The sequence below is a fragment of the Doryrhamphus excisus genome, unplaced genomic scaffold (assembly GCF_030265055.1).
Source record: "Doryrhamphus excisus isolate RoL2022-K1 unplaced genomic scaffold, RoL_Dexc_1.0 HiC_scaffold_25, whole genome shotgun sequence".
Taxonomy (NCBI): domain Eukaryota; kingdom Metazoa; phylum Chordata; class Actinopteri; order Syngnathiformes; family Syngnathidae; genus Doryrhamphus; species Doryrhamphus excisus.
The window spans coordinates 722,469-740,000 of NW_026652243.1; the positions used below are offsets into that span (position 1 = coordinate 722,469).

General features: G+C 52.4%; 55 non-coding genes and 22 pseudogenes across 55 annotated transcripts in view; all 77 read left to right on the plus strand.

The window, feature by feature from the left end:
• The first annotated feature begins 87 nt into the window (after positions 1-87).
• On the plus strand, positions 88-206 carry LOC131118617 (5S ribosomal RNA). Its single transcript, XR_009125777.1, has one exon. It is a non-coding gene; the product is annotated as a 5S ribosomal RNA (ribosomal RNA).
• A 112-nt stretch (positions 207-318) lies between these two features.
• On the plus strand, positions 319-427 carry LOC131113391 (5S ribosomal RNA; annotated as a pseudogene).
• A 112-nt stretch (positions 428-539) lies between these two features.
• LOC131117308 (5S ribosomal RNA) lies at positions 540-658 on the plus strand. Its single transcript, XR_009124530.1, has one exon. It is a non-coding gene; the product is annotated as a 5S ribosomal RNA (ribosomal RNA).
• A 112-nt stretch (positions 659-770) lies between these two features.
• On the plus strand, positions 771-889 carry LOC131117389 (5S ribosomal RNA). The gene has a single exon (XR_009124608.1). It is a non-coding gene; the product is annotated as a 5S ribosomal RNA (ribosomal RNA).
• A 112-nt stretch (positions 890-1,001) lies between these two features.
• On the plus strand, positions 1,002-1,110 carry LOC131113392 (5S ribosomal RNA; annotated as a pseudogene).
• Positions 1,111-1,222: 112 nt separating this feature from the next.
• On the plus strand, positions 1,223-1,341 carry LOC131114644 (5S ribosomal RNA). The gene has a single exon (XR_009121949.1). It is a non-coding gene; the product is annotated as a 5S ribosomal RNA (ribosomal RNA).
• A 112-nt stretch (positions 1,342-1,453) lies between these two features.
• On the plus strand, positions 1,454-1,572 carry LOC131118142 (5S ribosomal RNA). The gene has a single exon (XR_009125310.1). It is a non-coding gene; the product is annotated as a 5S ribosomal RNA (ribosomal RNA).
• Positions 1,573-1,684: 112 nt separating this feature from the next.
• LOC131112575 (5S ribosomal RNA) lies at positions 1,685-1,793 on the plus strand (annotated as a pseudogene).
• Positions 1,794-1,905: 112 nt separating this feature from the next.
• On the plus strand, positions 1,906-2,024 carry LOC131117313 (5S ribosomal RNA). Its single transcript, XR_009124535.1, has one exon. It is a non-coding gene; the product is annotated as a 5S ribosomal RNA (ribosomal RNA).
• A 112-nt stretch (positions 2,025-2,136) lies between these two features.
• Positions 2,137-2,255, plus strand: LOC131116847 (5S ribosomal RNA). Its single transcript, XR_009124082.1, has one exon. It is a non-coding gene; the product is annotated as a 5S ribosomal RNA (ribosomal RNA).
• Positions 2,256-2,367: 112 nt separating this feature from the next.
• On the plus strand, positions 2,368-2,486 carry LOC131115527 (5S ribosomal RNA). The gene has a single exon (XR_009122805.1). It is a non-coding gene; the product is annotated as a 5S ribosomal RNA (ribosomal RNA).
• Positions 2,487-2,598: 112 nt separating this feature from the next.
• Positions 2,599-2,707, plus strand: LOC131113210 (5S ribosomal RNA; annotated as a pseudogene).
• Positions 2,708-2,819: 112 nt separating this feature from the next.
• LOC131114645 (5S ribosomal RNA) lies at positions 2,820-2,938 on the plus strand. Its single transcript, XR_009121950.1, has one exon. It is a non-coding gene; the product is annotated as a 5S ribosomal RNA (ribosomal RNA).
• A 112-nt stretch (positions 2,939-3,050) lies between these two features.
• LOC131118618 (5S ribosomal RNA) lies at positions 3,051-3,169 on the plus strand. The gene has a single exon (XR_009125778.1). It is a non-coding gene; the product is annotated as a 5S ribosomal RNA (ribosomal RNA).
• Positions 3,170-3,281: 112 nt separating this feature from the next.
• On the plus strand, positions 3,282-3,390 carry LOC131113395 (5S ribosomal RNA; annotated as a pseudogene).
• A 112-nt stretch (positions 3,391-3,502) lies between these two features.
• Positions 3,503-3,621, plus strand: LOC131114648 (5S ribosomal RNA). The gene has a single exon (XR_009121952.1). It is a non-coding gene; the product is annotated as a 5S ribosomal RNA (ribosomal RNA).
• Positions 3,622-3,733: 112 nt separating this feature from the next.
• On the plus strand, positions 3,734-3,852 carry LOC131118143 (5S ribosomal RNA). Its single transcript, XR_009125311.1, has one exon. It is a non-coding gene; the product is annotated as a 5S ribosomal RNA (ribosomal RNA).
• Positions 3,853-3,964: 112 nt separating this feature from the next.
• Positions 3,965-4,073, plus strand: LOC131112688 (5S ribosomal RNA; annotated as a pseudogene).
• Positions 4,074-4,185: 112 nt separating this feature from the next.
• On the plus strand, positions 4,186-4,304 carry LOC131116885 (5S ribosomal RNA). Its single transcript, XR_009124120.1, has one exon. It is a non-coding gene; the product is annotated as a 5S ribosomal RNA (ribosomal RNA).
• Positions 4,305-4,416: 112 nt separating this feature from the next.
• Positions 4,417-4,535, plus strand: LOC131114806 (5S ribosomal RNA). Its single transcript, XR_009122108.1, has one exon. It is a non-coding gene; the product is annotated as a 5S ribosomal RNA (ribosomal RNA).
• Positions 4,536-4,647: 112 nt separating this feature from the next.
• On the plus strand, positions 4,648-4,766 carry LOC131114649 (5S ribosomal RNA). Its single transcript, XR_009121953.1, has one exon. It is a non-coding gene; the product is annotated as a 5S ribosomal RNA (ribosomal RNA).
• Positions 4,767-4,878: 112 nt separating this feature from the next.
• Positions 4,879-4,997, plus strand: LOC131118619 (5S ribosomal RNA). Its single transcript, XR_009125779.1, has one exon. It is a non-coding gene; the product is annotated as a 5S ribosomal RNA (ribosomal RNA).
• A 112-nt stretch (positions 4,998-5,109) lies between these two features.
• On the plus strand, positions 5,110-5,218 carry LOC131113396 (5S ribosomal RNA; annotated as a pseudogene).
• A 112-nt stretch (positions 5,219-5,330) lies between these two features.
• Positions 5,331-5,449, plus strand: LOC131114650 (5S ribosomal RNA). The gene has a single exon (XR_009121954.1). It is a non-coding gene; the product is annotated as a 5S ribosomal RNA (ribosomal RNA).
• A 112-nt stretch (positions 5,450-5,561) lies between these two features.
• Positions 5,562-5,680, plus strand: LOC131118144 (5S ribosomal RNA). The gene has a single exon (XR_009125312.1). It is a non-coding gene; the product is annotated as a 5S ribosomal RNA (ribosomal RNA).
• A 112-nt stretch (positions 5,681-5,792) lies between these two features.
• LOC131112689 (5S ribosomal RNA) lies at positions 5,793-5,901 on the plus strand (annotated as a pseudogene).
• Positions 5,902-6,013: 112 nt separating this feature from the next.
• LOC131116897 (5S ribosomal RNA) lies at positions 6,014-6,132 on the plus strand. Its single transcript, XR_009124131.1, has one exon. It is a non-coding gene; the product is annotated as a 5S ribosomal RNA (ribosomal RNA).
• A 112-nt stretch (positions 6,133-6,244) lies between these two features.
• On the plus strand, positions 6,245-6,363 carry LOC131115598 (5S ribosomal RNA). Its single transcript, XR_009122875.1, has one exon. It is a non-coding gene; the product is annotated as a 5S ribosomal RNA (ribosomal RNA).
• A 112-nt stretch (positions 6,364-6,475) lies between these two features.
• Positions 6,476-6,594, plus strand: LOC131114651 (5S ribosomal RNA). The gene has a single exon (XR_009121955.1). It is a non-coding gene; the product is annotated as a 5S ribosomal RNA (ribosomal RNA).
• Positions 6,595-6,706: 112 nt separating this feature from the next.
• LOC131118621 (5S ribosomal RNA) lies at positions 6,707-6,825 on the plus strand. The gene has a single exon (XR_009125781.1). It is a non-coding gene; the product is annotated as a 5S ribosomal RNA (ribosomal RNA).
• A 112-nt stretch (positions 6,826-6,937) lies between these two features.
• LOC131113397 (5S ribosomal RNA) lies at positions 6,938-7,046 on the plus strand (annotated as a pseudogene).
• A 112-nt stretch (positions 7,047-7,158) lies between these two features.
• LOC131116909 (5S ribosomal RNA) lies at positions 7,159-7,277 on the plus strand. The gene has a single exon (XR_009124142.1). It is a non-coding gene; the product is annotated as a 5S ribosomal RNA (ribosomal RNA).
• A 112-nt stretch (positions 7,278-7,389) lies between these two features.
• On the plus strand, positions 7,390-7,508 carry LOC131114817 (5S ribosomal RNA). Its single transcript, XR_009122119.1, has one exon. It is a non-coding gene; the product is annotated as a 5S ribosomal RNA (ribosomal RNA).
• Positions 7,509-7,620: 112 nt separating this feature from the next.
• LOC131113212 (5S ribosomal RNA) lies at positions 7,621-7,729 on the plus strand (annotated as a pseudogene).
• A 112-nt stretch (positions 7,730-7,841) lies between these two features.
• LOC131114652 (5S ribosomal RNA) lies at positions 7,842-7,960 on the plus strand. The gene has a single exon (XR_009121956.1). It is a non-coding gene; the product is annotated as a 5S ribosomal RNA (ribosomal RNA).
• Positions 7,961-8,072: 112 nt separating this feature from the next.
• LOC131118622 (5S ribosomal RNA) lies at positions 8,073-8,191 on the plus strand. Its single transcript, XR_009125782.1, has one exon. It is a non-coding gene; the product is annotated as a 5S ribosomal RNA (ribosomal RNA).
• A 112-nt stretch (positions 8,192-8,303) lies between these two features.
• On the plus strand, positions 8,304-8,412 carry LOC131113398 (5S ribosomal RNA; annotated as a pseudogene).
• A 112-nt stretch (positions 8,413-8,524) lies between these two features.
• LOC131117309 (5S ribosomal RNA) lies at positions 8,525-8,643 on the plus strand. The gene has a single exon (XR_009124531.1). It is a non-coding gene; the product is annotated as a 5S ribosomal RNA (ribosomal RNA).
• A 112-nt stretch (positions 8,644-8,755) lies between these two features.
• Positions 8,756-8,874, plus strand: LOC131117390 (5S ribosomal RNA). The gene has a single exon (XR_009124609.1). It is a non-coding gene; the product is annotated as a 5S ribosomal RNA (ribosomal RNA).
• A 112-nt stretch (positions 8,875-8,986) lies between these two features.
• On the plus strand, positions 8,987-9,095 carry LOC131113399 (5S ribosomal RNA; annotated as a pseudogene).
• A 112-nt stretch (positions 9,096-9,207) lies between these two features.
• Positions 9,208-9,326, plus strand: LOC131114653 (5S ribosomal RNA). Its single transcript, XR_009121957.1, has one exon. It is a non-coding gene; the product is annotated as a 5S ribosomal RNA (ribosomal RNA).
• Positions 9,327-9,438: 112 nt separating this feature from the next.
• LOC131118145 (5S ribosomal RNA) lies at positions 9,439-9,557 on the plus strand. Its single transcript, XR_009125313.1, has one exon. It is a non-coding gene; the product is annotated as a 5S ribosomal RNA (ribosomal RNA).
• Positions 9,558-9,669: 112 nt separating this feature from the next.
• LOC131112576 (5S ribosomal RNA) lies at positions 9,670-9,778 on the plus strand (annotated as a pseudogene).
• A 112-nt stretch (positions 9,779-9,890) lies between these two features.
• On the plus strand, positions 9,891-10,009 carry LOC131117325 (5S ribosomal RNA). Its single transcript, XR_009124546.1, has one exon. It is a non-coding gene; the product is annotated as a 5S ribosomal RNA (ribosomal RNA).
• Positions 10,010-10,121: 112 nt separating this feature from the next.
• LOC131116848 (5S ribosomal RNA) lies at positions 10,122-10,240 on the plus strand. Its single transcript, XR_009124083.1, has one exon. It is a non-coding gene; the product is annotated as a 5S ribosomal RNA (ribosomal RNA).
• Positions 10,241-10,352: 112 nt separating this feature from the next.
• Positions 10,353-10,471, plus strand: LOC131115538 (5S ribosomal RNA). Its single transcript, XR_009122818.1, has one exon. It is a non-coding gene; the product is annotated as a 5S ribosomal RNA (ribosomal RNA).
• Positions 10,472-10,583: 112 nt separating this feature from the next.
• LOC131113213 (5S ribosomal RNA) lies at positions 10,584-10,692 on the plus strand (annotated as a pseudogene).
• A 112-nt stretch (positions 10,693-10,804) lies between these two features.
• Positions 10,805-10,923, plus strand: LOC131114654 (5S ribosomal RNA). The gene has a single exon (XR_009121958.1). It is a non-coding gene; the product is annotated as a 5S ribosomal RNA (ribosomal RNA).
• Positions 10,924-11,035: 112 nt separating this feature from the next.
• LOC131118623 (5S ribosomal RNA) lies at positions 11,036-11,154 on the plus strand. The gene has a single exon (XR_009125783.1). It is a non-coding gene; the product is annotated as a 5S ribosomal RNA (ribosomal RNA).
• A 112-nt stretch (positions 11,155-11,266) lies between these two features.
• LOC131113400 (5S ribosomal RNA) lies at positions 11,267-11,375 on the plus strand (annotated as a pseudogene).
• Positions 11,376-11,487: 112 nt separating this feature from the next.
• On the plus strand, positions 11,488-11,606 carry LOC131114655 (5S ribosomal RNA). Its single transcript, XR_009121959.1, has one exon. It is a non-coding gene; the product is annotated as a 5S ribosomal RNA (ribosomal RNA).
• Positions 11,607-11,718: 112 nt separating this feature from the next.
• On the plus strand, positions 11,719-11,837 carry LOC131118147 (5S ribosomal RNA). The gene has a single exon (XR_009125315.1). It is a non-coding gene; the product is annotated as a 5S ribosomal RNA (ribosomal RNA).
• Positions 11,838-11,949: 112 nt separating this feature from the next.
• Positions 11,950-12,058, plus strand: LOC131112690 (5S ribosomal RNA; annotated as a pseudogene).
• Positions 12,059-12,170: 112 nt separating this feature from the next.
• On the plus strand, positions 12,171-12,289 carry LOC131116921 (5S ribosomal RNA). Its single transcript, XR_009124153.1, has one exon. It is a non-coding gene; the product is annotated as a 5S ribosomal RNA (ribosomal RNA).
• A 112-nt stretch (positions 12,290-12,401) lies between these two features.
• LOC131114828 (5S ribosomal RNA) lies at positions 12,402-12,520 on the plus strand. The gene has a single exon (XR_009122130.1). It is a non-coding gene; the product is annotated as a 5S ribosomal RNA (ribosomal RNA).
• Positions 12,521-12,632: 112 nt separating this feature from the next.
• LOC131114656 (5S ribosomal RNA) lies at positions 12,633-12,751 on the plus strand. The gene has a single exon (XR_009121960.1). It is a non-coding gene; the product is annotated as a 5S ribosomal RNA (ribosomal RNA).
• Positions 12,752-12,863: 112 nt separating this feature from the next.
• On the plus strand, positions 12,864-12,982 carry LOC131118624 (5S ribosomal RNA). The gene has a single exon (XR_009125784.1). It is a non-coding gene; the product is annotated as a 5S ribosomal RNA (ribosomal RNA).
• A 112-nt stretch (positions 12,983-13,094) lies between these two features.
• Positions 13,095-13,203, plus strand: LOC131113401 (5S ribosomal RNA; annotated as a pseudogene).
• Positions 13,204-13,315: 112 nt separating this feature from the next.
• On the plus strand, positions 13,316-13,434 carry LOC131114657 (5S ribosomal RNA). The gene has a single exon (XR_009121961.1). It is a non-coding gene; the product is annotated as a 5S ribosomal RNA (ribosomal RNA).
• Positions 13,435-13,546: 112 nt separating this feature from the next.
• LOC131118148 (5S ribosomal RNA) lies at positions 13,547-13,665 on the plus strand. The gene has a single exon (XR_009125316.1). It is a non-coding gene; the product is annotated as a 5S ribosomal RNA (ribosomal RNA).
• Positions 13,666-13,777: 112 nt separating this feature from the next.
• On the plus strand, positions 13,778-13,886 carry LOC131112691 (5S ribosomal RNA; annotated as a pseudogene).
• Positions 13,887-13,998: 112 nt separating this feature from the next.
• LOC131116932 (5S ribosomal RNA) lies at positions 13,999-14,117 on the plus strand. Its single transcript, XR_009124164.1, has one exon. It is a non-coding gene; the product is annotated as a 5S ribosomal RNA (ribosomal RNA).
• Positions 14,118-14,229: 112 nt separating this feature from the next.
• LOC131114840 (5S ribosomal RNA) lies at positions 14,230-14,348 on the plus strand. Its single transcript, XR_009122141.1, has one exon. It is a non-coding gene; the product is annotated as a 5S ribosomal RNA (ribosomal RNA).
• Positions 14,349-14,460: 112 nt separating this feature from the next.
• On the plus strand, positions 14,461-14,579 carry LOC131114659 (5S ribosomal RNA). The gene has a single exon (XR_009121963.1). It is a non-coding gene; the product is annotated as a 5S ribosomal RNA (ribosomal RNA).
• A 112-nt stretch (positions 14,580-14,691) lies between these two features.
• On the plus strand, positions 14,692-14,810 carry LOC131118625 (5S ribosomal RNA). The gene has a single exon (XR_009125785.1). It is a non-coding gene; the product is annotated as a 5S ribosomal RNA (ribosomal RNA).
• A 112-nt stretch (positions 14,811-14,922) lies between these two features.
• Positions 14,923-15,031, plus strand: LOC131113402 (5S ribosomal RNA; annotated as a pseudogene).
• Positions 15,032-15,143: 112 nt separating this feature from the next.
• LOC131115647 (5S ribosomal RNA) lies at positions 15,144-15,262 on the plus strand. The gene has a single exon (XR_009122922.1). It is a non-coding gene; the product is annotated as a 5S ribosomal RNA (ribosomal RNA).
• A 112-nt stretch (positions 15,263-15,374) lies between these two features.
• LOC131118149 (5S ribosomal RNA) lies at positions 15,375-15,493 on the plus strand. Its single transcript, XR_009125317.1, has one exon. It is a non-coding gene; the product is annotated as a 5S ribosomal RNA (ribosomal RNA).
• Positions 15,494-15,605: 112 nt separating this feature from the next.
• On the plus strand, positions 15,606-15,714 carry LOC131112577 (5S ribosomal RNA; annotated as a pseudogene).
• A 112-nt stretch (positions 15,715-15,826) lies between these two features.
• On the plus strand, positions 15,827-15,945 carry LOC131115442 (5S ribosomal RNA). Its single transcript, XR_009122720.1, has one exon. It is a non-coding gene; the product is annotated as a 5S ribosomal RNA (ribosomal RNA).
• A 112-nt stretch (positions 15,946-16,057) lies between these two features.
• On the plus strand, positions 16,058-16,176 carry LOC131114851 (5S ribosomal RNA). The gene has a single exon (XR_009122152.1). It is a non-coding gene; the product is annotated as a 5S ribosomal RNA (ribosomal RNA).
• Positions 16,177-16,288: 112 nt separating this feature from the next.
• Positions 16,289-16,397, plus strand: LOC131113214 (5S ribosomal RNA; annotated as a pseudogene).
• A 112-nt stretch (positions 16,398-16,509) lies between these two features.
• On the plus strand, positions 16,510-16,628 carry LOC131114660 (5S ribosomal RNA). Its single transcript, XR_009121964.1, has one exon. It is a non-coding gene; the product is annotated as a 5S ribosomal RNA (ribosomal RNA).
• Positions 16,629-16,740: 112 nt separating this feature from the next.
• Positions 16,741-16,859, plus strand: LOC131118627 (5S ribosomal RNA). Its single transcript, XR_009125787.1, has one exon. It is a non-coding gene; the product is annotated as a 5S ribosomal RNA (ribosomal RNA).
• Positions 16,860-16,971: 112 nt separating this feature from the next.
• On the plus strand, positions 16,972-17,080 carry LOC131113403 (5S ribosomal RNA; annotated as a pseudogene).
• A 112-nt stretch (positions 17,081-17,192) lies between these two features.
• On the plus strand, positions 17,193-17,311 carry LOC131114661 (5S ribosomal RNA). Its single transcript, XR_009121965.1, has one exon. It is a non-coding gene; the product is annotated as a 5S ribosomal RNA (ribosomal RNA).
• Positions 17,312-17,423: 112 nt separating this feature from the next.
• LOC131118150 (5S ribosomal RNA) overlaps positions 17,424-17,532 on the plus strand; it is a 119-nt gene continuing 10 nt past the window's right edge. The window contains exon 1 of the ribosomal RNA XR_009125318.1: positions 17,424-17,532. This exon is cut by the window's right edge and continues 10 nt beyond it. This is a non-coding gene — a ribosomal RNA (5S ribosomal RNA).

Below are 17,532 nucleotides of genomic sequence, written 5' to 3' on the forward strand. Positions count from 1 at the left end.
CAGCAGAGGGCGCTGTTTGACCCTTTTTGCTGGAGTCTAGTTTGGCCTGCGTCACCTTCAAATAGGATATTTTCAGTTGACCTGGCAGCTTACGGACATACTACCCTGAAAAAGCCCGATCTCGTCCGATCTCGGAAGCTAAGCAGGGGCGGACCTGGTTAGTACTTGGATGGGAGACCGCCTGGGAATACCAGGTGCTGTAAGCTTTTTATGGTTTCTGCTCTTGCCTGACAGCAAAAGGCGCTGTTTGACACTTTTTGCCAGAGCCTAGTTTGGCCTGCGTCGCCTTCAAATAGGATCTTTTCAGTTGATCTGGCAGCTTACGGCCATACTACCCTGAAAACGCCCGATCTCGGACGCTAAGCAGGGGCGGGCCTGGTTGGTACTTGGATGGGAGACCGCCTGGGAATACCAGGTGCTGTAAGCTTTTTATGGTTTCTGCTCTTGCCTGAAAGCAAAGGGCGCTGTTTGACACTTTTTGCCAGAGTCTAGTTTGGCCTGCGTCACCTTCAAATAGGATCTTTTCAGTTGACCTGGCAGCTTACGGCCATACTACCCTGAAAACGCCCGATCTCGTCCGATCTCGGAAGCTAAGCAGGGGCGGACCTGGTTAGTACTTGGATGGGAGACCGCCTGGGAATACCAGGTGCTGCAAGCTTTTTATGGTTTCTGCTCTTGCCTGACAGCAAAAGGCGCTGTTTGACACTTTTTGCCAGAGCCTAGTTTGGCCTGCGTCGCCTTCAAATAGGATCTTTTCAGTTGATCTGGCAGCTTACGGCCATACTATCCTGAAAAAGCCCGATCTCGTCCGATCTCGGAAGCTAAGCAGGGGCGGGCCTGGTTAGTACTTGGATGGGAGACCGCCTGGGAATACCAGGTGCTGTAAGCTTTATATGGTTTCTGCTCTTGCCTGACAGCAGAGGGCGCTGTTTGACACTTTTTGCTGGAGTCTAGTTTGGCCTGCGTCGCCTTCAAATAGGATCTTTTCAGTTGATCTGGCAGCTTACGGCCATACTACCCTGAAAACGCCCGATCTCGGACGCTAAGCAGGGGCGGGCCTGGTTGGTACTTGGATGGGAGACCGCCTGGGAATACCAGGTGCTGTAAGCTTTTTATGGTTTCTGCTCTTGCCTGACAGCAAAGGGCGCTGTTTGACACTTTTTGCCAGAGTCTAGTTTGGCCTGCGTCACCTTCAAATAGGATCTTTTCAGTTGACCTGGCAGCTTACGGCCATACTACCCTGAAAACGCCCGATCTCGTCCGATCTCGGAAGCTAAGCAGGGGCGGGCCTGGTTAGTACTTGGATGGGAGACCGCCTGGGAATACCAGGTGCTGTAAGCTTTTTATGGTTTCTGCTCTTGCCTGACAGCAGAGGGCGCTGTTTGACCCTTTTTGCTGGAGTCTAGTTTGGCCTGCGTCACCTTCAAATAGGATCTTTTCAGTTGACCTGGCAGCTTACGGCCATACTACCCTTAAAACGCCTGATCTCGTCCGATCTCGGAAGCTAAGCAGGGGCGGGCCTGGTTAGTGCTTGGATGGGAGACCGCCTGGGAATACCAGGTGCTGTAAGCTTTTTATGGTTTCTGCTCTTTCCTGACAGCAGAGGGCGCTGTTTGACACTTTTTGCTGGAGTCTAGTTTGGCCTGCGTCGCCTTCAAATAGGATCTTTTCAGTTGATCTGGCAGCTTACGGCCATACTACCCTGAAAACGCCCGATCTCGGACGCTAAGCAGGGGCGGGCCTGGTTAGTACTTGGATGGGAGACCGCCTGGGAATACCAGGTGCTGTAAGCTTTTTATGGTTTCTGCTCTTGCCTGACAGCAAAGGGCGCTGTTTGACACTTTTTGCTGGAGTCTAGTTTGGCCTGCGTTGCCTTCAAATAGGATCTTTTCAGTTGCCTTGGCAGCTTACAGCCATACTACCCTGGAAACGCCCGATCTCATCCGATCTCGGAAGCTAAGCAGGGGCGGGCCTGGTTAGTACTTGGATGGGAGACCGCCTGGGAATACCAGGTGCTGTAAGCTTTTTATGGTTTCTGCTCTTGACTGACAGCAGAGGGCGCTGTTTGACACTTTTTGCTGGAGTCTAGTTTGGCCTGCGTCGCCTTCAAATAGGATCTTTTCAGTTGCCTTGGCAGCTTACGGCCATACTACCCTGAAAACGCCCGATCTCATCCGATCTCGGAAGCTAAGCAGGGGCGGGCCTGGTTAGTACTTGGATGCGAGACCGCCTGGGAATACCAGGTGCTGTAAGCTTTTTATGGTTTCTGCTCTTGCCTGAAAGCAGAGGGCGCTGTTTGACACTTTTTGCTGGAGTCTAGTTTGGCCTGCGTCGCCTTCAAATAGGATCTTTTCAGTTGCCCTGGCAGCTTACGGCCATACTACCCTGAAAACGCCCGATCTCGTCCGATCTCGGAAGCTAAGCAGGGGTGGGCCTGGTTAGTACTTGGATGGGAGACCGCCTGGGAATACCAGGTGCTGTAAGCTTTTTATGGTTTCTGCTCTTGCCTGACAGCAGAGGGCGCTGTTTGACACTTTTTGCTGGAGTCTAGTTTGGTCTGCGTCGCCTTCAAATAGGATCTTTTCAGTTGACCTGGCAGCTTACGGCCAAACTACCCTGAAAACGCCCGATCTCGGACGCTAAGCAGGGGCGGGCCTGGTTAGTACTTGGATGGGAGACCGCCTGGGAATACCAGGTGCTGTAAGCTTTTTATGGTTTCTGCTCTTGCCTGACAGCAAAGGGCGCTGTTTGACACTTTTTGCCAGAGTCTAGTTTGGCCTGCGTCACCTTCAAATAGGATCTTTTCAGTTGACCTGGCAGCTTACGGCCATACTACCCTGAAAACGCCCGATCTCGTCCGATCTCGGAAGCTAAGCAGGGGCGGGCCTGGTTAGTACTTGGATGGGAGACCGCCTGGGAATACCAGGTGCTGTAAGCTTTTTATGGTTTCTGCTCTTGCCTGACAGCAGAGGGCGCTGTTTGACCCTTTTTGCTGGAGTCTAGTTTGGCCTGCGTCACCTTCAAATAGGATATTTTCAGTTGACCTGGCAGCTTACGGACATACTACCCTGAAAAAGCCCGATCTCGTCCGATCTCGGAAGCTAAGCAGGGGCGGACCTGGTTAGTACTTGGATGGGAGACCGCCTGGGAATACCAGGTGCTGTAAGCTTTTTATGGTTTCTGCTCTTGCCTGACAGCAAAAGGCGCTGTTTGACACTTTTTGCCAGAGCCTAGTTTGGCCTGCGTCGCCTTCAAATAGGATCTTTTCAGTTGATCTGGCAGCTTACGGCCATACTACCCTGAAAACGCCCGATCTCGGACGCTAAGCAGGGGCGGGCCTGGTTGGTACTTGGATGGGAGACCGCCTGGGAATACCAGGTGCTGTAAGCTTTTTATGGTTTCTGCTCTTGCCTGACAGCAAAGGGCGCTGTTTGACACTTTTTGCCAGAGTCTAGTTTGGCCTGCGTCACCTTCAAATAGGATCTTTTCAGTTGACCTGGCAGCTTACGGCCATACTACCCTGAAAACGCCCGATCTCGTCCGATCTCGGAAGCTAAGCAGGGGCGGGCCTGGTTAGTACTTGGATGGGAGACCGCCTGGGAATACCAGGTGCTGTAAGCTTTTTATGGTTTCTGCTCTTGCCTGACAGCAGAGGGCGCTGTTTGACCCTTTTTGCTGGAGTCTAGTTTGGCCTGCGTCACCTTCAAATAGGATCTTTTCAGTTGACCTGGCAGCTTACGGCCATACTACCCTTAAAACGCCTGATCTCGTCCGATCTCGGAAGCTAAGCAGGGGCGGGCCTGGTTAGTGCTTGGATGGGAGACCGCCTGGGAATACCAGGTGCTGTAAGCTTTTTATGGTTTCTGCTCTTTCCTGACAGCAGAGGGCGCTGTTTGACACTTTTTGCTGGAGTCTAGTTTGGCCTGCGTCGCCTTCAAATAGGATCTTTTCAGTTGATCTGGCAGCTTACGGCCATACTACCCTGAAAACGCCCGATCTCGGACGCTAAGCAGGGGCGGGCCTGGTTAGTACTTGGATGGGAGACCGCTTGGGAATACCAGGTGCTGTAAGCTTTTTATGGTTTCTGCTCTTGCCTGACAGCAAAGGGCGCTGTTTGACACTTTTTGCTGGAGTCTAGTTTGGCCTGCGTTGCCTTCAAATAGGATCTTTTCAGTTGCCTTGGCAGCTTACAGCCATACTACCCTGAAAACGCCCGATCTCATCCGATCTCGGAAGCTAAGCAGGGGCGGGCCTGGTTAGTACTTGGATGGGAGACCGCCTGGGAATACCAGGTGCTGTAAGCTTTTTATGGTTTCTGCTCTTGACTGACAGCAGAGGGCGCTGTTTGACACTTTTTGCTGGAGTCTAGTTTGGCCTGCGTCGCCTTCAAATAGGATCTTTTCAGTTGCCTTGGCAGCTTACGGCCATACTACCCTGAAAACGCCCGATCTCATCCGATCTCGGAAGCTAAGCAGGGGCGGGCCTGGTTAGTACTTGGATGGGAGACCGCCTGGGAATACCAGGTGCTGTAAGCTTTTTATGGTTTCTGCTCTTGCCTGACAGCAAAGGGCGCTGTTTGACACTTTTTGCCAGAGTCTAGTTTGGCCTGCGTCACCTTCAAATAGGATCTTTTCAGTTGACCTGGCAGCTTACGGCCATACTACCCTGAAAACGCCCGATCTCGTCCGATCTCGGAAGCTAAGCAGGGGCGGGCCTGGTTAGTACTTGGATGGGAGACCGCCTGGGAATACCAGGTGCTGTAAGCTTTTTATGGTTTCTGCTCTTGCCTGACAGCAGAGGGCGCTGTTTGACCCTTTTTGCTGGAGTCTAGTTTGGCCTGCGTCACCTTCAAATAGGATATTTTCAGTTGACCTGGCAGCTTACGGACATACTACCCTGAAAAAGCCCGATCTCGTCCGATCTCGGAAGCTAAGCAGGGGCGGACCTGGTTAGTACTTGGATGGGAGACCGCCTGGGAATACCAGGTGCTGTAAGCTTTTTATGGTTTCTGCTCTTGCCTGACAGCAAAAGGCGCTGTTTGACACTTTTTGCCAGAGCCTAGTTTGGCCTGCGTCGCCTTCAAATAGGATCTTTTCAGTTGATCTGGCAGCTTACGGCCATACTACCCTGAAAACGCCCGATCTCGGACGCTAAGCAGGGGCGGGCCTGGTTGGTACTTGGATGGGAGACCGCCTGGGAATACCAGGTGCTGTAAGCTTTTTATGGTTTCTGCTCTTGCCTGACAGCAAAGGGCGCTGTTTGACACTTTTTGCCAGAGTCTAGTTTGGCCTGCGTCACCTTCAAATAGGATCTTTTCAGTTGACCTGGCAGCTTACGGCCATACTACCCTGAAAACGCCCGATCTCGTCCGATCTCGGAAGCTAAGCAGGGGCGGGCCTGGTTAGTACTTGGATGGGAGACCGCCTGGGAATACCAGGTGCTGTAAGCTTTTTATGGTTTCTGCTCTTGCCTGACAGCAGAGGGCGCTGTTTGACCCTTTTTGCTGGAGTCTAGTTTGGCCTGCGTCACCTTCAAATAGGATCTTTTCAGTTGACCTGGCAGCTTACGGCCATACTACCCTTAAAACGCCTGATCTCGTCCGATCTCGGAAGCTAAGCAGGGGCGGGCCTGGTTAGTGCTTGGATGGGAGACCGCCTGGGAATACCAGGTGCTGTAAGCTTTTTATGGTTTCTGCTCTTTCCTGACAGCAGAGGGCGCTGTTTGACACTTTTTGCTGGAGTCTAGTTTGGCCTGCGTCGCCTTCAAATAGGATCTTTTCAGTTGATCTGGCAGCTTACGGCCATACTACCCTGAAAACGCCCGATCTCGGACGCTAAGCAGGGGCGGGCCTGGTTAGTACTTGGATGGGAGACCGCTTGGGAATACCAGGTGCTGTAAGCTTTTTATGGTTTCTGCTCTTGCCTGACAGCAAAGGGCGCTGTTTGACACTTTTTGCTGGAGTCTAGTTTGGCCTGCGTTGCCTTCAAATAGGATCTTTTCAGTTGCCTTGGCAGCTTACAGCCATACTACCCTGAAAACGCCCGATCTCATCCGATCTCGGAAGCTAAGCAGGGGCGGGCCTGGTTAGTACTTGGATGGGAGACCGCCTGGGAATACCAGGTGCTGTAAGCTTTTTATGGTTTCTGCTCTTGACTGACAGCAGAGGGCGCTGTTTGACACTTTTTGCTGGAGTCTAGTTTGGCCTGCGTCGCCTTCAAATAGGATCTTTTCAGTTGCCTTGGCAGCTTACGGCCATACTACCCTGAAAACGCCCGATCTCATCCGATCTCGGAAGCTAAGCAGGGGCCGGCCTGGTTAGTACTTGGATGGGAGACCGCCTGGGAATACCAGGTGCTGTAAGCTTTTTATGGTTTCTGCTCTTGCCTGACAGCAAAGGGCGCTGTTTGACACTTTTTGCCAGAGTCTAGTTTGGCCTGCGTCACCTTCAAATAGGATCTTTCCAGTTGACCTGGCAGCTTACGGCCATACTACCCTGAAAACGCCCGATCTCGTCCGATCTCGGAAGCTAAGCAGGGGCGGGCCTGGTTAGTACTTGGATGGGAGACCGCCTGGGAATACCAGGTGCTGTAAGCTTTTTATGGTTTCTGCTCTTGCCTGACAGCAGAGGGCGCTGTTTGACCCTTTTTGCTGGAGTCTAGTTTGGCCTGCGTCACCTTCAAATAGGATATTTTCAGTTGACCTGGCAGCTTACGGACATACTACCCTGAAAAAGCCCGATCTCGTCCGATCTCGGAAGCTAAGCAGGGGCGGACCTGGTTAGTACTTGGATGGGAGACCGCCTGGGAATACCAGGTGCTGTAAGCTTTTTATGGTTTCTGCTCTTGCCTGACAGCAAAAGGCGCTGTTTGACACTTTTTGCCAGAGCCTAGTTTGGCCTGCGTCGCCTTCAAATAGGATCTTTTCAGTTGATCTGGCAGCTTACGGCCATACTACCCTGAAAACGCCCGATCTCGGACGCTAAGCAGGGGCGGGCCTGGTTGGTACTTGGATGGGAGACCGCCTGGGAATACCAGGTGCTGTAAGCTTTTTATGGTTTCTGCTCTTGCCTGACAGCAAAGGGCGCTGTTTGACACTTTTTGCCAGAGTCTAGTTTGGCCTGCGTCACCTTCAAATAGGATCTTTTCAGTTGCCTTGGCAGCTTACAGCCATACTACCCTGAAAACGCCCGATCTCATCCGATCTCGGAAGCTAAGCAGGGGCGGGCCTGGTTAGTACTTGGATGGGAGACCGCCTGGGAATACCAGGTGCTGTAAGCTTTTTATGGTTTCTGCTCTTGACTGACAGCAGAGGGCGCTGTTTGACACTTTTTGCTGGAGTCTAGTTTGGCCTGCGTCGCCTTCAAATAGGATCTTTTCAGTTGCCTTGGCAGCTTACGGCCATACTACCCTGAAAACGCCCGATCTCATCCGATCTCGGAAGCTAAGCAGGGGCGGGCCTGGTTAGTACTTGGATGGGAGACCGCCTGGGAATACCAGGTGCTGTAAGCTTTTTATGGTTTCTGCTCTTGCCTGACAGCAGAGGGCGCTGTTTGACACTTTTTGCTGGAGTCTAGTTTGGTCTGCGTCGCCTTCAAATAGGATCTTTTCAGTTGACCTGGCAGCTTACGGCCAAACTACCCTGAAAACGCCCGATCTCGGACGCTAAGCAGGGGCGGGCCTGGTTAGTACTTGGATGGGAGACCGCCTGGGAATACCAGGTGCTGTAAGCTTTTTATGGTTTCTGCTCTTGCCTGACAGCAAAGGGCGCTGTTTGACACTTTTTGCCAGAGTCTAGTTTGGCCTGCGTCACCTTCAAATAGGATCTTTTCAGTTGACCTGGCAGCTTACGGCCATACTACCCTGAAAACGCCCGATCTCGTCCGATCTCGGAAGCTAAGCAGGGGCGGGCCTGGTTAGTACTTGGATGGGAGACCGCCTGGGAATACCAGGTGCTGTAAGCTTTTTATGGTTTCTGCTCTTGCCTGACAGCAGAGGGCGCTGTTTGACCCTTTTTGCTGGAGTCTAGTTTGGCCTGCGTCACCTTCAAATAGGATATTTTCAGTTGACCTGGCAGCTTACGGACATACTACCCTGAAAAAGCCCGATCTCGTCCGATCTCGGAAGCTAAGCAGGGGCGGACCTGGTTAGTACTTGGATGGGAGACCGCCTGGGAATACCAGGTGCTGTAAGCTTTTTATGGTTTCTGCTCTTGCCTGACAGCAAAAGGCGCTGTTTGACACTTTTTGCCAGAGCCTAGTTTGGCCTGCGTCGCCTTCAAATAGGATCTTTTCAGTTGATCTGGCAGCTTACGGCCATACTACCCTGAAAACGCCCGATCTCGGACGCTAAGCAGGGGCGGGCCTGGTTGGTACTTGGATGGGAGACCGCCTGGGAATACCAGGTGCTGTAAGCTTTTTATGGTTTCTGCTCTTGCCTGAAAGCAAAGGGCGCTGTTTGACACTTTTTGCCAGAGTCTAGTTTGGCCTGCGTCACCTTCAAATAGGATCTTTTCAGTTGACCTGGCAGCTTACGGCCATACTACCCTGAAAACGCCCGATCTCGTCCGATCTCGGAAGCTAAGCAGGGGCGGACCTGGTTAGTACTTGGATGGGAGACCGCCTGGGAATACCAGGTGCTGCAAGCTTTTTATGGTTTCTGCTCTTGCCTGACAGCAAAAGGCGCTGTTTGACACTTTTTGCCAGAGCCTAGTTTGGCCTGCGTCGCCTTCAAATAGGATCTTTTCAGTTGATCTGGCAGCTTACGGCCATACTATCCTGAAAAAGCCCGATCTCGTCCGATCTCGGAAGCTAAGCAGGGGCGGGCCTGGTTAGTACTTGGATGGGAGACCGCCTGGGAATACCAGGTGCTGTAAGCTTTATATGGTTTCTGCTCTTGCCTGACAGCAGAGGGCGCTGTTTGACACTTTTTGCTGGAGTCTAGTTTGGCCTGCGTCGCCTTCAAATAGGATCTTTTCAGTTGATCTGGCAGCTTACGGCCATACTACCCTGAAAACGCCCGATCTCGGACGCTAAGCAGGGGCGGGCCTGGTTGGTACTTGGATGGGAGACCGCCTGGGAATACCAGGTGCTGTAAGCTTTTTATGGTTTCTGCTCTTGCCTGACAGCAAAGGGCGCTGTTTGACACTTTTTGCTGGAGTCTAGTTTGGCCTGCGTCACCTTCAAATAGGATCTTTTCAGTTGACCTGGCAGCTTACGGCCATACTACCCTGAAAACGCCCGATCTCGTCCGATCTCGGAAGCTAAGCAGGGGCGGGCCTGGTTAGTACTTGGATGGGAGACCGCCTGGGAATACCAGGTGCTGTAAGCTTTTTATGGTTTCTGCTCTTGCCTGACAGCAGAGGGCGCTGTTTGACCCTTTTTGCTGGAGTCTAGTTTGGCCTGCGTCACCTTCAAATAGGATCTTTTCAGTTGACCTGGCAGCTTACGGCCATACTACCCTTAAAACGCCTGATCTCGTCCGATCTCGGAAGCTAAGCAGGGGCGGGCCTGGTTAGTGCTTGGATGGGAGACCGCCTGGGAATACCAGGTGCTGTAAGCTTTTTATGGTTTCTGCTCTTTCCTGACAGCAGAGGGCGCTGTTTGACACTTTTTGCTGGAGTCTAGTTTGGCCTGCGTCGCCTTCAAATAGGATCTTTTCAGTTGATCTGGCAGCTTACGGCCATACTACCCTGAAAACGCCCGATCTCGGACGCTAAGCAGGGGCGGGCCTGGTTAGTACTTGGATGGGAGACCGCCTGGGAATACCAGGTGCTGTAAGCTTTTTATGGTTTCTGCTCTTGCCTGACAGCAAAGGGCGCTGTTTGACACTTTTTGCTGGAGTCTAGTTTGGCCTGCGTTGCCTTCAAATAGGATCTTTTCAGTTGCCTTGGCAGCTTACAGCCATACTACCCTGGAAACGCCCGATCTCATCCGATCTCGGAAGCTAAGCAGGGGCGGGCCTGGTTAGTACTTGGATGGGAGACCGCCTGGGAATACCAGGTGCTGTAAGCTTTTTATGGTTTCTGCTCTTGACTGACAGCAGAGGGCGCTGTTTGACACTTTTTGCTGGAGTCTAGTTTGGCCTGCGTCGCCTTCAAATAGGATCTTTTCAGTTGCCTTGGCAGCTTACGGCCATACTACCCTGAAAACGCCCGATCTCATCCGATCTCGGAAGCTAAGCAGGGGCGGGCCTGGTTAGTACTTGGATGCGAGACCGCCTGGGAATACCAGGTGCTGTAAGCTTTTTATGGTTTCTGCTCTTGCCTGAAAGCAGAGGGCGCTGTTTGACACTTTTTGCTGGAGTCTAGTTTGGCCTGCGTTGCCTTCAAATAGGATCTTTTCAGTTGCCCTGGCAGCTTACGGCCATACTACCCTGAAAACGCCCGATCTCGTCCGATCTCGGAAGCTAAGCAGGGGTGGGCCTGGTTAGTACTTGGATGGGAGACCGCCTGGGAATACCAGGTGCTGTAAGCTTTTTATGGTTTCTGCTCTTGCCTGACAGCAGAGGGCGCTGTTTGACACTTTTTGCTGGAGTCTAGTTTGGTCTGCGTCGCCTTCAAATAGGATCTTTTCAGTTGACCTGGCAGCTTACGGCCAAACTACCCTGAAAACGCCCGATCTCGGACGCTAAGCAGGGGCGGGCCTGGTTAGTACTTGGATGGGAGACCGCCTGGGAATACCAGGTGCTGTAAGCTTTTTATGGTTTCTGCTCTTGCCTGACAGCAAAGGGCGCTGTTTGACACTTTTTGCCAGAGTCTAGTTTGGCCTGCGTCACCTTCAAATAGGATCTTTTCAGTTGACCTGGCAGCTTACGGCCATACTACCCTGAAAACGCCCGATCTCGTCCGATCTCGGAAGCTAAGCAGGGGCGGGCCTGGTTAGTACTTGGATGGGAGACCGCCTGGGAATACCAGGTGCTGTAAGCTTTTTATGGTTTCTGCTCTTGCCTGACAGCAGAGGGCGCTGTTTGACCCTTTTTGCTGGAGTCTAGTTTGGCCTGCGTCACCTTCAAATAGGATATTTTCAGTTGACCTGGCAGCTTACGGACATACTACCCTGAAAAAGCCCGATCTCGTCCGATCTCGGAAGCTAAGCAGGGGCGGACCTGGTTAGTACTTGGATGGGAGACCGCCTGGGAATACCAGGTGCTGTAAGCTTTTTATGGTTTCTGCTCTTGCCTGACAGCAAAAGGCGCTGTTTGACACTTTTTGCCAGAGCCTAGTTTGGCCTGCGTCGCCTTCAAATAGGATCTTTTCAGTTGATCTGGCAGCTTACGGCCATACTACCCTGAAAACGCCCGATCTCGGACGCTAAGCAGGGGCGGGCCTGGTTGGTACTTGGATGGGAGACCGCCTGGGAATACCAGGTGCTGTAAGCTTTTTATGGTTTCTGCTCTTGCCTGACAGCAAAGGGCGCTGTTTGACACTTTTTGCCAGAGTCTAGTTTGGCCTGCGTCACCTTCAAATAGGATCTTTTCAGTTGACCTGGCAGCTTACGGCCATACTACCCTGAAAACGCCCGATCTCGTCCGATCTCGGAAGCTAAGCAGGGGCGGGCCTGGTTAGTACTTGGATGGGAGACCGCCTGGGAATACCAGGTGCTGTAAGCTTTTTATGGTTTCTGCTCTTGCCTGACAGCAGAGGGCGCTGTTTGACCCTTTTTGCTGGAGTCTAGTTTGGCCTGCGTCACCTTCAAATAGGATCTTTTCAGTTGACCTGGCAGCTTACGGCCATACTACCCTTAAAACGCCTGATCTCGTCCGATCTCGGAAGCTAAGCAGGGGCGGGCCTGGTTAGTGCTTGGATGGGAGACCGCCTGGGAATACCAGGTGCTGTAAGCTTTTTATGGTTTCTGCTCTTTCCTGACAGCAGAGGGCGCTGTTTGACACTTTTTGCTGGAGTCTAGTTTGGCCTGCGTCGCCTTCAAATAGGATCTTTTCAGTTGATCTGGCAGCTTACGGCCATACTACCCTGAAAACGCCCGATCTCGGACGCTAAGCAGGGGCGGGCCTGGTTAGTACTTGGATGGGAGACCGCTTGGGAATACCAGGTGCTGTAAGCTTTTTATGGTTTCTGCTCTTGCCTGACAGCAAAGGGCGCTGTTTGACACTTTTTGCTGGAGTCTAGTTTGGCCTGCGTTGCCTTCAAATAGGATCTTTTCAGTTGCCTTGGCAGCTTACAGCCATACTACCCTGAAAACGCCCGATCTCATCCGATCTCGGAAGCTAAGCAGGGGCGGGCCTGGTTAGTACTTGGATGGGAGACCGCCTGGGAATACCAGGTGCTGTAAGCTTTTTATGGTTTCTGCTCTTGACTGACAGCAGAGGGCGCTGTTTGACACTTTTTGCTGGAGTCTAGTTTGGCCTGCGTCGCCTTCAAATAGGATCTTTTCAGTTGCCTTGGCAGCTTACGGCCATACTACCCTGAAAACGCCCGATCTCATCCGATCTCGGAAGCTAAGCAGGGGCGGGCCTGGTTAGTACTTGGATGGGAGACCGCCTGGGAATACCAGGTGCTGTAAGCTTTTTATGGTTTCTGCTCTTGCCTGACAGCAAAGGGCGCTGTTTGACACTTTTTGCCAGAGTCTAGTTTGGCCTGCGTCACCTTCAAATAGGATCTTTTCAGTTGACCTGGCAGCTTACGGCCATACTACCCTGAAAACGCCCGATCTCGTCCGATCTCGGAAGCTAAGCAGGGGCGGGCCTGGTTAGTACTTGGATGGGAGACCGCCTGGGAATACCAGGTGCTGTAAGCTTTTTATGGTTTCTGCTCTTGCCTGACAGCAGAGGGCGCTGTTTGACCCTTTTTGCTGGAGTCTAGTTTGGCCTGCGTCACCTTCAAATAGGATATTTTCAGTTGACCTGGCAGCTTACGGACATACTACCCTGAAAAAGCCCGATCTCGTCCGATCTCGGAAGCTAAGCAGGGGCGGACCTGGTTAGTACTTGGATGGGAGACCGCCTGGGAATACCAGGTGCTGTAAGCTTTTTATGGTTTCTGCTCTTGCCTGACAGCAAAAGGCGCTGTTTGACACTTTTTGCCAGAGCCTAGTTTGGCCTGCGTCGCCTTCAAATAGGATCTTTTCAGTTGATCTGGCAGCTTACGGCCATACTACCCTGAAAACGCCCGATCTCGGACGCTAAGCAGGGGCGGGCCTGGTTGGTACTTGGATGGGAGACCGCCTGGGAATACCAGGTGCTGTAAGCTTTTTATGGTTTCTGCTCTTGCCTGACAGCAAAGGGCGCTGTTTGACACTTTTTGCCAGAGTCTAGTTTGGCCTGCGTCACCTTCAAATAGGATCTTTTCAGTTGACCTGGCAGCTTACGGCCATACTACCCTGAAAACGCCCGATCTCGTCCGATCTCGGAAGCTAAGCAGGGGCGGGCCTGGTTAGTACTTGGATGGGAGACCGCCTGGGAATACCAGGTGCTGTAAGCTTTTTATGGTTTCTGCTCTTGCCTGACAGCAGAGGGCGCTGTTTGACCCTTTTTGCTGGAGTCTAGTTTGGCCTGCGTCACCTTCAAATAGGATCTTTTCAGTTGACCTGGCAGCTTACGGCCATACTACCCTTAAAACGCCTGATCTCGTCCGATCTCGGAAGCTAAGCAGGGGCGGGCCTGGTTAGTGCTTGGATGGGAGACCGCCTGGGAATACCAGGTGCTGTAAGCTTTTTATGGTTTCTGCTCTTTCCTGACAGCAGAGGGCGCTGTTTGACACTTTTTGCTGGAGTCTAGTTTGGCCTGCGTCGCCTTCAAATAGGATCTTTTCAGTTGATCTGGCAGCTTACGGCCATACTACCCTGAAAACGCCCGATCTCGGACGCTAAGCAGGGGCGGGCCTGGTTAGTACTTGGATGGGAGACCGCTTGGGAATACCAGGTGCTGTAAGCTTTTTATGGTTTCTGCTCTTGCCTGACAGCAAAGGGCGCTGTTTGACACTTTTTGCTGGAGTCTAGTTTGGCCTGCGTTGCCTTCAAATAGGATCTTTTCAGTTGCCTTGGCAGCTTACAGCCATACTACCCTGAAAACGCCCGATCTCATCCGATCTCGGAAGCTAAGCAGGGGCGGGCCTGGTTAGTACTTGGATGGGAGACCGCCTGGGAATACCAGGTGCTGTAAGCTTTTTATGGTTTCTGCTCTTGACTGACAGCAGAGGGCGCTGTTTGACACTTTTTGCTGGAGTCTAGTTTGGCCTGCGTCGCCTTCAAATAGGATCTTTTCAGTTGCCTTGGCAGCTTACGGCCATACTACCCTGAAAACGCCCGATCTCATCCGATCTCGGAAGCTAAGCAGGGGCGGGCCTGGTTAGTACTTGGATGGGAGACCGCCTGGGAATACCAGGTGCTGTAAGCTTTTTATGGTTTCTGCTCTTGCCTGACAGCAAAGGGCGCTGTTTGACACTTTTTGCCAGAGTCTAGTTTGGCCTGCGTCACCTTCAAATAGGATCTTTCCAGTTGACCTGGCAGCTTACGGCCATACTACCCTGAAAACGCCCGATCTCGTCCGATCTCGGAAGCTAAGCAGGGGCGGGCCTGGTTAGTACTTGGATGGGAGACCGCCTGGGAATACCAGGTGCTGTAAGCTTTTTATGGTTTCTGCTCTTGCCTGACAGCAGAGGGCGCTGTTTGACCCTTTTTGCTGGAGTCTAGTTTGGCCTGCGTCACCTTCAAATAGGATATTTTCAGTTGACCTGGCAGCTTACGGACATACTACCCTGAAAAAGCCCGATCTCGTCCGATCTCGGAAGCTAAGCAGGGGCGGACCTGGTTAGTACTTGGATGGGAGACCGCCTGGGAATACCAGGTGCTGTAAGCTTTTTATGGTTTCTGCTCTTGCCTGACAGCAAAAGGCGCTGTTTGACACTTTTTGCCAGAGCCTAGTTTGGCCTGCGTCGCCTTCAAATAGGATCTTTTCAGTTGATCTGGCAGCTTACGGCCATACTACCCTGAAAACGCCCGATCTCGGACGCTAAGCAGGGGCGGGCCTGGTTGGTACTTGGATGGGAGACCGCCTGGGAATACCAGGTGCTGTAAGCTTTTTATGGTTTCTGCTCTTGCCTGACAGCAAAGGGCGCTGTTTGACACTTTTTGCCAGAGTCTAGTTTGGCCTGCGTCACCTTCAAATAGGATCTTTTCAGTTGACCTGGCAGCTTACGGCCATACTACCCTGAAAACGCCCGATCTCGTCCGATCTCGGAAGCTAAGCAGGGGCTGGCCTGGTTAGTACTTGGATGGGAGACCGCCTGGGAATACCAGGTGCTGTAAGCTTTTTATGGTTTCTGCTCTTGCCTGACAGCAGAGGGCGCTGTTTGACCCTTTTTGCTGGAGTCTAGTTTGGCCTGCGTCACCTTCAAATAGGATCTTTTCAGTTGACCTGGCAGCTTACGGCCATACTACCCTTAAAACGCCTGATCTCGTCCGATCTCGGAAGCTAAGCAGGGGCGGGCCTGGTTAGTGCTTGGATGGGAGACCGCCTGGGAATACCAGGTGCTGTAAGCTTTTTATGGTTTCTGCTCTTTCCTGACAGCAGAGGGCGCTGTTTGACACTTTTTGCTGGAGTCTAGTTTGGCCTGCGTCGCCTTCAAATAGGATCTTTTCAGTTGATCTGGCAGCTTACGGCCATACTACCCTGAAAACGCCCGATCTCGGACGCTAAGCAGGGGCGGGCCTGGTTAGTACTTGGATGGGAGACCGCCTGGGAATACCAGGTGCTGTAAGCTTTTTATGGTTTCTGCTCTTGCCTGACAGCAAAGGGCGCTGTTTGACACTTTTTGCTGGAGTCTAGTTTGGCCTGCGTTGCCTTCAAATAGGATCTTTTCAGTTGCCTTGGCAGCTTACAGCCATGCTACCCTGAAAACGCCCGATCTCATCCGATCTCGGAAGCTAAGCAGGGGCGGGCCTGGTTAGTACTTGGATGGGAGACCGCCTGGGAATACCAGGTGCTGTAAGCTTTTTATGGTTTCTGCTCTTGACTGACAGCAGAGGGCGCTGTTTGACACTTTTTGCTGGAGTCTAGTTTGGCCTGCGTCGCCTTCAAATAGGATCTTTTCAGTTGCCTTGGCAGCTTACGGCCATACTACCCTGAAAACGCCCGATCTCATCCGATCTCGGAAGCTAAGCAGGGGCGGGCCTGGTTAGTACTTGGATGGGAGACCGCCTGGGAATACCAGGTGCTGTAAGCTTTTTATGGTTTCTGCTCTTGCCTGAAAGCAGAGGGCGCTGTTTGACACTTTTTGCTGGAGTCTAGTTTGGCCTGCGTCGCCTTCAAATAGGATCTTTTCAGTTGCCCTGGCAGCTTACGGCCAAACTACCCTGAAAACGCCCGATCTCGGACGCTAAGCAGGGGCGGGCCTGGTTAGTACTTGGATGGGAGACCGCCTGGGAATACCAGGTGCTGTAAGCTTTTTATGGTTTCTGCTCTTGCCTGACAGCAAAGGGCGCTGTTTGACACTTTTTGCCAGAGTCTAGTTTGGCCTGCGTCACCTTCAAATAGGATCTTTTCAGTTGACCTGGCAGCTTACGGCCATACTACCCTGAAAACGCCCGATCTCGTCCGATCTCGGAAGCTAAGCAGGGGCGGGCCTGGTTAGTACTTGGATGGGAGACCGCCTGGGAATACCAGGTGCTGTAAGCTTTTTATGGTTTCTGCTCTTGCCTGACAGCAGAGGGCGCTGTTTGACCCTTTTTGCTGGAGTCTAGTTTGGCCTGCGTCACCTTCAAATAGGATATTTTCAGTTGACCTGGCAGCTTACGGACATACTACCCTGAAAAAGCCCGATCTCGTCCGATCTCGGAAGCTAAGCAGGGGCGGACCTGGTTAGTACTTGGATGGGAGACCGCCTGGGAATACCAGGTGCTGTAAGCTTTTTATGGTTTCTGCTCTTGCCTGACAGCAAAAGGCGCTGTTTGACACTTTTTGCCAGAGCCTAGTTTGGCCTGCGTCGCCTTCAAATAGGATCTTTTCAGTTGATCTGGCAGCTTACGGCCATACTACCCTGAAAACGCCCGATCTCGGACGCTAAGCAGGGGCGGGCCTGGTTGGTACTTGGATGGGAGACCGCCTGGGAATACCAGGTGCTGTAAGCTTTTTATGGTTTCTGCTCTTGCCTGACAGCAAAGGGCGCTGTTTGACACTTTTTGCCAGAGTCTAGTTTGGCCTGCGTCACCTTCAAATAGGATCTTTTCAGTTGACCTGGCAGCTTACGGCCATACTACCCTGAAAACGCCCGATCTCGTCCGATCTCGGAAGCTAAGCAGGGGCGGGCCTGGTTAGTACTTGGATGGGAGACCGCCTGGGAATACCAGGTGCTGTAAGCTTTTTATGGTTTCTGCTCTTGCCTGACAGCAGAGGGCGCTGTTTGACCCTTTTTGCTGGAGTCTAGTTTGGCCTGCGTCACCTTCAAATAGGATCTTTTCAGTTGACCTGGCAGCTTACGGCCATACTACCCTTAAAACGCCTGATCTCGTCCGATCTCGGAAGCTAAGCAGGGGCGGGCCTGGTTAGTGCTTGGATGGGAGACCGCCTGGGAATACCAGGT